Source organism: Lontra canadensis, unplaced genomic scaffold (assembly GCF_010015895.1).
Source record: "Lontra canadensis isolate GAN:19392208 unplaced genomic scaffold, GSC_riverotter_1.0 scaffold48, whole genome shotgun sequence".
Classification (NCBI taxonomy): domain Eukaryota; kingdom Metazoa; phylum Chordata; class Mammalia; order Carnivora; family Mustelidae; genus Lontra; species Lontra canadensis.
The window spans coordinates 10051549-10061854 of NW_022631042.1; positions in this window are offsets into that span (position 1 = coordinate 10051549).

Sequence of the window (10306 nt, forward strand, 5' to 3'; positions counted from 1 at the left end):
TGCTCTGCCTTCATATTCTGTTGTGAGATATTTCTCCATGGGTCTCTCACATTCCTGCATATCTTTTGTTTGTTTGTTTTGTTCTTTGGATTGTTTGGGTTTTTTGGGGGGGGTAAGATTTTATCTATTTATTTGACAGAGAGAGAGAGTGTGTGTGAGCACAAGCAGGGGGAGCAGCAGGCAGAGGGAAAGGGGGACCCCGATGCAGGGCTTGATCCCAGGACTCTGGGACCACGGCCCCAGCCGAAGGCAGACACCCAATGACTGAGTCACCCAGGCGCCCCATAATTGTGCATATCTTGTGAGCAAGACACTGAATGTTCTTTTCTCAAGACCGTCTCTTCTAAGAACCTGGTGTAGCAAACAGCTTAGGAAAATAGAGATAGTGTCTTTCTCTGGAGCAAAAGGGCAGGCAAACTTTCAGCCTGGTATAGTAAAGATAATGTCACCTTCAGGAGCAAAAAGCAGGCATGTTTACTGCCATGATAAAAGACTCAGACTTCCCTGTCATATAACAAAACCCACTGTGCGTGTGTAGTTGTTATCCGGTCTTCGTTGTGTTGCTTTTTAGGAACTGGAGCTGGGGTAATTTACACAAAAAGACTAATACTGAGGCATAGAATTAAATGTGTGTGTCATAGAAGTCTTTCTAGAGAAAATGATATCTGATGTGAATACTGAAATATCAATAGAAGTTAGTCAGGTAAATAAGAAGAAAGTGCAAAATTTCAATCTGCAAAAGAGCATGAAAACAGAAAAGTTTAGAGGTAGACTTCCTCTATTGTTTATTAAAGTATTACAAAGTAGCAAATATGTAAAAATTCACATGACCAAGCAAGATAAGAAGATTCTGAAGAACATCTAATGTTTTAGTGTCTTCCTTGTGTGTAACATATCAACTATTTCTTGAGAAAAGGACAGGGAAGATATGGTCTTCCAGTGCCCATGTATCAAGTTCATCTTTTTCTCAAATGAGTGTAGAATTCTTCCATGACAAATAGCCAAGAGTCTTGGCCCCACAAGGTGGGAGGTTGAGGGTTTCCTGGGACCCCATACTCTGCCAGTGTCCTAATCATGCAATGAAGCCATCTATTAGATAATCCAACAGCAGGAAGAGGAATGAAGATAAACAGGTTTGAGAGCTATTCGGATGGTAAAATTGACAGACTTGTTTGGTCAAAAAGAGAGAGAAGATAAGAATGGCTCCTAGGATCCTGAATGGAGGTGGTGGCCATCACCAAGATGAGGAGTAGTGGGCAGAGCAGTTTGGGGAGGACAGGGAAGATGAGTTCTGTTTGGGGCAGGCGAAATCTGAGGATCCTGAAAGACAACCAAATAGTGATGTGCAACTGGCTGAATGCTTCTGGAATTTAAGAAAACCATTGGAACTAAGCACTCAGATTTGAGATTCCCTAACATCTACATGGTTGTTAAATTCATGTAAAAATTTATGTCACTCGCGGCACCTGGGTGGCACAGGTGGTTAAGCACCTGACTCTTGGTTTCGGCTAAGGTAAAGATCTCAGGGACATGAGATCGAGCCTCTGGCTCCGTGCTCAGCTCCCAGTCTGATTAAGACTCTCTCTCCCTCTCCCTCTGCTACCCACCCCGCCCCCCGCCCCACCAAGTGTGGGTGCTTGCCAGCTCTCTCAAATAAATAAATCTTAGAGAGGGAGAGAGAAGTCACTCAAGGAGAGTGAACAGAATGGGAAGATTAAAGAAGGAGAATATGGAAATCTAAAAAACATCAACATGCAGAAGTGTCAAAAGAATTTAGAAAACATCCAGAGAGAGGGCAGGAAAACCAGGAGTGAGGAAAGAGGCATCATGAAACTAAGAAAGTTTCAAGAAAGAGAATGATCAACAGTGTCAAATGCCTTAGAGGACAAAGGGAATGTATACTGGGACCATATAAAAAATGCTGTTCTGTAGATGGTCTTTCTCCTTACACAAGATTGCAAATATTTTTTTCATTCCAGTAACTACAGATCTGCGTTATGATTTTAAATAGTTACAATGTAGCTGCTACATAGACTTCAATTGTATGAGTACATAAGGATTTATCTAACCAATCATCAACTGAACCCCAAAATTAAATAATGCTTTTATAAAAATTTCTGTTAATATCTTTGTATATAGTCTGGGACATGGGTTCAAATATTTCCTTAGGTCAAAGTCCTAGAATTGGAATCATTAGGTCAAACTGTCTGTAGACTTTGAAGATTTTTTATATATGCTTACCAAATTGCCTTCCAGTAATTTGCTCCACTTAGCTAAGCCTGGGACTTCTGCACTAAGCCAGGGAGACTAGAAGAGAGGAGGGGTCGTCACAAGCCAGGAACGCCACGTGATTCTGGGCAAGAGGAAATGGACATGCTTTCTAAAGAAAAACATCTATTAGCAGGTCTCTATAGATTGAGATCCACCAATCCTAGCACCTGCTACTGCAGGATAAATTGCTGGACTGGCCAAAGAGGAAGAGGCAGGCTATCCCCATTCCTGAACAGTTTGGGTAGAAGCAGAGGAACATTCTCTGAGCCTGAGGCTGTGCCATCTGGAGAGAGCAGGTCAAATTAGGAAAATCCCTCAGTTGAGCTGGATTGTCAAGTAGAGTGATGTGCTCCTGGCTCTCGGCCGAATTCTTTGGGTTTTGCAGGCAGCTGCAGCTGTAGGGTAGAGAAAGAGAAGCCAGAGGACTGATAGAACGATCCACAAAACTGCCCGGGGTTGCATACCTGGGAAAGAGAAAAGCTGGGGCAGTTTTAAGAGAAAGAAAACCTCTTGGGAGGTCAATGAGGAGGGAAGAAAGCCATGAGATAGATAATAGGAGAGGAGGTCCCGGGGATGGGAAAATCAGACTCCATTTAGAGATCCAGACTTTTGTCCTTGCTCTCCAAACCCACAGCCTCACTGTCCCTGAATGTGAGGGTGACCCACCAGACCTCTCCCCATCCATCCAGGTCCGGTGCCAGTCTGCAAACCTGACCAGGACAGAACCAGACAATTTCTACTCTGGTTGGGTCTGTTGGGACTAGAGGAGAACAGAGTGGAGCTTGGTCGTCTATGCCCTGCCACCACAAACCCTGGGTTGCTGATGCTCACAGAAGGGAGAACCCCACTTACAAGGCTTAGTTTTGAGTTTCTTGGCTAAACCATGAGAGTTCATCACATCTCTCTGCCGATAGCTTTTAGAATGGAGGGTCAAGTCTACCTGAAATGCAGTCCAAAATGGGCGGGAGGGGGTCAGATGTTAAGGGGGCAGTCTTGGCGCTCAGCCACTTTATCCTAGCCTGAGCCCTTGTCACCTGGGAAAGGACCTCAGCACACTGCTGGAAGGATGATGGAGACCCAGATGGCTTCCCACAGCTCTGTAGCTACTCTTCTCTGCCTCTAGATGTCGCCCTTAGAGTCAGAATAACAAATTGTAGCTCTCATTGATCACATCACCCCAAGACAAGAATTCTGAAGCTTACCTTACCCCTCAGGATGACAACCCTATTTGGTAGAACTTACACACACCCGACCACAAAATTGAAGGGCTGCGGAGAGGGGGGCAAATAATTGCTTTCTCTTTCCCTATGTCAGATATGTGAGGAGACTGGAGATTAGGGACTGGAATTATGGTACAACAATTGAAATACTTGAAAAAGACTCCATCTCTCTGTTGCCTGGGCAAAGAACTAGTTTGGGCTGGTAGCTCCCTCATACCCTCCAACAAGAGGGGCGGAATCGTCCTACTGGTCCCAGGATCTCCAAGATGCCTGGCAGCAAGGTCCTCAGAAAGCTCCTTGTAAACAGCTGACACCTTAATCAGCATTTCCTAGAAATCAAGGAATCTGCAGTTGCCCCAGTGAGAAGTGTATTCTCCTCCTTGCCCACTAAAAAGGGTGCAGGGAGGAGGCAGGTGTCTCTTTGCTGCAACTTGGTTGTGTGGCCCACAGCAGCATAGATTTCTATGGGATGGAGGAAGAGTTAGGATACCGAGGTTCTTGCTTTTTGCCTTTGGCTTGTGAGTGTCCCCCCCCCCCAAAAAATATTCCCTACCATGTCGTGAGATATTACAGAATTCACCTTTATCCTCTTCACTACACTGCAAAAAAAAGGGAAAACAAACAGAAGATCATAAACACAGCACAAGAGAAAAGTCAGATACCTAACATGCAGCCACAAATAGAATGATTTTAGATTCCTACTCAACAAAGACCAGGAAAGAACGACCATATACAAAGACCTGGGAGAAAATATCTGTCTGAAATTGTGCACCCAGAAAACCTCCTATCGAAACTGGGAGCCAAATAAATGAATTAATCTGTTTTGGTAAATAGAGAGTTTGTCACCAACAGATCTATGCTTAAGTTACATGTGAATGATGAACTTCAAAAAGAAGAAAATTATATCAAAAGGAAGGTCAGAAAATGCAAGAAGGAACATTAAGAAAAGAGAGCGGTAAACAGAGGTGAATCTAAAACATTGCAAAAAAAAGTGATGATAATGATGATGATGATAATAATAATGTCTAATTTGAGGAGTTTGAAAAAGGACAGAATGAAAACATGGGGCAAGAATGGCATCCAAGGTGGCAGGGAGTTGATAAGAGTCTAAGTGTTCCAAAGACGTTTGTCAGAGGTCTTCAAGATATTATCTTTAGACTTTGACATATATTTTTGTTTACACATATAAATTGTAGAAATCATGCCTTAAATAGACTTCTTTCAAAAAGGAAAAATAAAATGCACATCTGAAAACTTTGGAAGTGTGTAATGTGAAATCTCTCTTTAATTCTGTCATTTAAAGATGGAATTTTTTGTTTACTTATGTATATGCACACACATATACAAATATCAGAGTTTTTTTAAACAAAAAGATCACTCTTCAACTTGCTTTTTCACTTAGGAATAAGCATAGATACTTTTGCAGTTCAACACACATACACACATACATACATACGTTCATACACATATGCCCCATTCTATTTAATTGCTGCATAATATTTTATTGTCTGAAGGGAACATAATTTTAAAAATTCCATTGATTTATAGTAGCTTGGTGATTTTGCTGTTACCACTATTATTTCAGTGTCACAACAGATATTCTTATGCATATCTCTGACAATTTGTAATTATTTCTATAGGGTAGATTCCCAGAAACAGATAAAAGGCTACATGTAACTTTAATTATGACAAAGTCATATTACTCTACAATCCACAGCTCAACAATGTATGAGAATGTCTGTTTCCTTGCACCTTTCTCAACCCCAGGAATTATAAATCTTCTGGATTTTTCCACTTTGATACACAAAAATGAGCTTTGAAATTTAGTGTTTTAAATTGTGTTGCCTTGATTGTTAATAAAGATATCTTCTTATTTTATTGGCTGTTTACTTCTGTGATTTCACTATGCATTTTCTTTACTTGTTTTTATTGGCTTTCAGTCTTGTTCAAGTTGATTTTTTAAGTTTTTGTGGGAGGATATAATCAATACACAATAAATTGTACATATTTAAAATGATTTAAATGTACAATTTGAGAAATGTTGGTATAGTATGTACTTTGAAACCATCACCACAATCAAAAAATGAACATTTCCATCACCCCAAGAAATTTCCTCATATATTTTTAAAAGATTTTATTTATCTATTTGAGAGAGAGAGAGTCAGGTAGGGTGAACTGCAGGCAGAGGGAGAGAGAGAAGAGGGCTCCCTGCGGAGTAGTGAACCTGATGCAAGGCTTGATCCCAGGACCCCAGGATCACAACCTGAACCAAAAGCAGACACCCAACTGACTGAGCCACCCAGGCACCCCTCGTACTTCTTTATAATTCCATCCTTCTGTCTTTTCACCTCACTCCGGCCCCAGACAAACATTGATCTGCTTTCTGTCACTATAGGTTAGTTTGCAATCTCTAGAATTTTATATAAGTGGGATCATGCAGTATGTAGTCTCTTTTTTTGTCTGGCTTTTTTTCATTCAGCATTGTTATTTTGAGATTCATTAATATTGGTGCTCAAAAGAGCTATTTCTGTATTTTAAATATGAGTTCTTTGTTATATATAACGAAAAGATGTTCTTAGAGTTCTTTCTATATTTTATGGTGGACTTGATTGTGCTTTAAAATCTGATTCTATGTTTGGAGTCACAATTAAAAGCCCTCCCGCAGGGCGCCTGGGTGGCTCAGTGGGTTAAGCCGCTGCCTTCGGCTCAGGTCATGATCTCAGGGTCCTGGGATCGAGTCCCGCATCGGGCTCTCTGCTCAGCAGGGAGCCTGCTTCCCTCTCTCTCTCTCTCTGCCTGCCTCTCCATCTACTTGGGATCTCTGTCTGTCAAATAAATAAATAAAATCTTAAAAAAAAAAAAAGCCCTCCTGCATTCCACAATTGCAAAACACTCAAGAATTTCCTAGTGCTTGTTTCTTGGAATTACATTAAATTTATAGATTAGCTTGGGAGAGAATCAATACCTTTAAAATATTGACTCTTGGAGCACCTGGGTGGCTCAGCCGCTAAGCGTCTGCCTCCAGCTCAGGTCATGATCCCAGGGTCCTGGGATCCAGCCCTCCATGGAGCTCCCTGATCAGTGCGAAGCCTGCTTCTCCCTCTCCCACTTCCCCCTGCTTGTGTTCCTTCCGTGGCTGTGTCTCTCTTTGTCAAATAAATAAACAAAATCTAAAATAAAATACTGACTCTTATTATCCAGGAACATATGTTTCTCCCATTTCTCCATATCTTCCTTTATGTCTTTCAGTAAGGTTTTACAGGTTTGTTTGTTTTTTTGTTTGTTTGTTTGTTTTAAGTTTTATTTACTTACTTAATCTCCATACCCATCGTGGGCTGGAACTCACAAGGTGGAAATCAATAGTCTCATGCTCTTCTGACTCAGCCAGCCAGGTGCCCCTATAGTTGTTTGTTTGTTTGTTTGTTTAATCATTTTTTTTTCAGCATAACAGTATTCATTGTTTTTGTACCACACCCAGTGCTCCATGCAATCCGTGCCCTCTCTAATACCCACCACCTGGTTCCCCCAACCTCCCACCCCCCCCACCTCTTCAAACCCTTCAGATTGTTTTTTCAGAGTCCATAGTCTCTCATTGTTCACCTCCCCTTCCAATTTCCCCCAACTCCCTTCTAACTCCCCATGTCCTCCATGTTATTTGTTATGCTCCACAAATAAGTGAAACCATATGATAATTGACTCTCTCTGCTTGACTTATTTCACTCAGCATAATCTCTTCCAGTCCCGTCCATGTTGCTACAAAAGTTGGGTATTCATCCTTTCTGATGGAGGCATAATACTCCATAGTGTATATGGACCACCTCTTCCTTATCCATTCCTCTGTTGAAGGGCATCTTGGTTCGCCAAACTGTGGAAAGAACCAAGATGCCCCCTATAGTTTTTAAATATAAACTTGCCCTTTCCTTTTGACCTCACTCACAAGAACTACAATTGGGCGTTAATTATTATGAATAATATTTGTCCTTATATTCCTCTTAAGAGTTTTCTAATCAGATTAAAATGTATATTCTGATTGTTGCTCTGGATCTTATAGGTTTATGTAATTTTGTGTCAATTCAATACAGTCCTCACTTCGCACAATTCCAATATGCACAAATTTCAGTCACCGTGATTTAGTTAATACAACACCAGTCCCCCAACAACAGGATTCAAATCTCAGTTACCAGGGTATATGGGTTAGGAGTAATTGCATATAGAACCTAGTCTGCAAGTCAGAGCAGAAATAACAGATGAGCGTCAGGATCGATGACCAATCATATCACTTCTTTCAAAATCTGTCCCTGATTGGTCACCTTGCGTTTGTTACTAAGTTCAAACGCGGAATGCAAAGAATGCGGTTTGCTGCCTCCTTGTCTCCTGGTGATAAACTTCTAGGACATTTTACCAAAATGAATACTCAAAGGAGGGAATTGGTCACCAAAGGTAAAAGTGCAGCAAAGAAATGAAAAGTTATAGCATCGAAGAGAAATTTGAATCACGCGTGAATGGAATTACAGAAGTTAGAGCTGACTATGGGTAAACTGCCAGCGCCGCCATTCAAGAAATTCTAAGACATGGGGCACCTGGGTGGCTCAGTGGGTTGAGCCTCAGCCTTTGGCTCAGGTCATGATCTCAGGGTCCTGGGATCAAAGCCCCACATCAGGCTCCCTGCTTGGCGAGAAGCCTGCTTCTCTCTCTCTCTCTCTCTCTCTGCCTGCCTCTCTGCCCACTTGTGATCTCTCTCTGTCAAATAAATAAAATCTTAAAAAAAAAAAAAAAAAGTAAAGAAAAAGAAATTCTAAGACATACAGCCAGAGGAACTTTGTGAAGGTGAACTTGTTGACATAAACAAGGATAGCAGCTTTAATTTTTTTTAAGATTTTATTTATTTATTTGACAGACAGAGATCACAAGTAGGCAGAGAGGCAGGCAGAGAGAGAGGAAGGGAAGCAGACTCCCCCCTGAGCAAAGAGCCCAATGCGGGGCTCGATACCAGGACCGTGGGATCATGACCCGAGCTGAAGGCAGAGGCTTTAACCCACTGAGCCATCCAGGCACCCCAAGGATAGAAGTTTTAATGAAAAGGAAGTGACACCAACAAATATCTTCACCTTAAAGGAACGCTCAGAAATATTTCACAACATTGAAAACACAAGCGATGAAAGTCAAAAACATTTGCACCAGTAATAAACAGTGTAAATACGTAATTTAGAAATTATTTGCCAAACAACAATCGCAATAAAAGAAGCTTTTAGCAGTGAACCTAAAAAAAAAAAAAAAATCAAGACTTTTAAGAAACCATGAGCTTGGCGGTCTGAAACTATATACCTGTAGGAAAACTTCGAGCTACTTGGTCCCACCTGCGCTCAAGCAGGGGCAACATGGGAAAATCCTCATGGTCACTTGCAGGAAGACCCTGGGGGGAGGCAGGATGACAGGCTGAGGAGGCCTTAAATGAAGCTGGATGCCTGAACAATCAGGAAGCTCTTTATAGGTATTGCTCCTCTTTTGCAATACCTCCCGAGAGTCTACTGGTGGCTTCTTCCTAAGGAACATACGATGACATCTTGGGAAACCCTTTCGCATGCCTAGGAAGCCCTTTCTAGCCCCTGATACACAATTACCAAGGTTCGTCATTCACATTTTTTTGTTTCGAAAGACATAACACTACCTGAGTGCTGTCTGCTGTGGAGTATTGTCGCACTTATGAAAGATTGGTTCAGGGCACTTGGCATGTACTTATACTGCTATTTTCCACCAGCCCAGCAGCAAGCAAGGAGCACAGATCTACTAAGTACTTAAAGGCTTCCCGTTCTCACACTTAGTGCCTTCTCCCACATCCTCGCCCAAGCCAGAGCCTTACCTAGGAGAGGTCACTGATGGTTTAAGGGCCTCAGGTACAAACAAATGTAATTTAACTATTTGTTTCATGTTATGGGAAGCCACACTTAGGCTCTAGAATGCCCGAGCTCTATTCTTGCCCTACTGGGTCATCCCAATATTTCTGAGAAGAGATTCTTTGGAAGCTAAGAAAGAATGTGAAGATGTGAAAAAGCATAAAATAGAAAAAATAAAAAATATAAGTCAAACTGTAGGTATCAGGACTGAGATGACAGTATATCTAAAAGAGCAGCCAAGGGGGTGCCTGGTTGGCTCAGTGGTTGGAGCGTGTGACTCTTAAACTTGGAATTGTGGGTTTGAGTCCCACTTTGAGTGTAAAGATTACTTAAAAAAAAAAAAAATCCTTTTAAAAAAAGCAGACAAGAGATGAGAAAGATGTTGGAAAATTAGTGATGGCAAATATGAATCCAGATTCAGCATGCAAAATCATTACCTCATGTTATTTTTTTAATTCTGATTTAATATAACTTTGGTCCCCATTTCCATGACCAGGTTGACTGAAAGTTTAAGCTCAATCATGTTGGAAACCTCTGCTCCCACCCAACCCTATGAATGACTCCAGGGAATATATGAGACGGGAAGCCTGCTTCTCCCTCTCCCAATCCCCCTGCTTGTGTTCCCTCTCTCGCTGTGTCTCTCTCTGTCAAATAAATAAATAAAGTATTTTAAAAAAAACCTAAACTAAACTAAACATTTAAAAAAAGGAAAAAAAAAAAGAGCAGTTATGAGGGACAATAGCTGATCAAAGACCCCTGATTCACGGTGCTAGCCACGCAAAAACCCCAGCAGGTGATTGGCCACTTCTGGATAAATAAATAACCAGGCCCTGCAATGGGCAGCCAATTCATGATTAGCTATTGTCTATAATATATGCCCCAGATCTAGAAAGCTCTGAAAGATAAAAGCCTCCCGGTAAT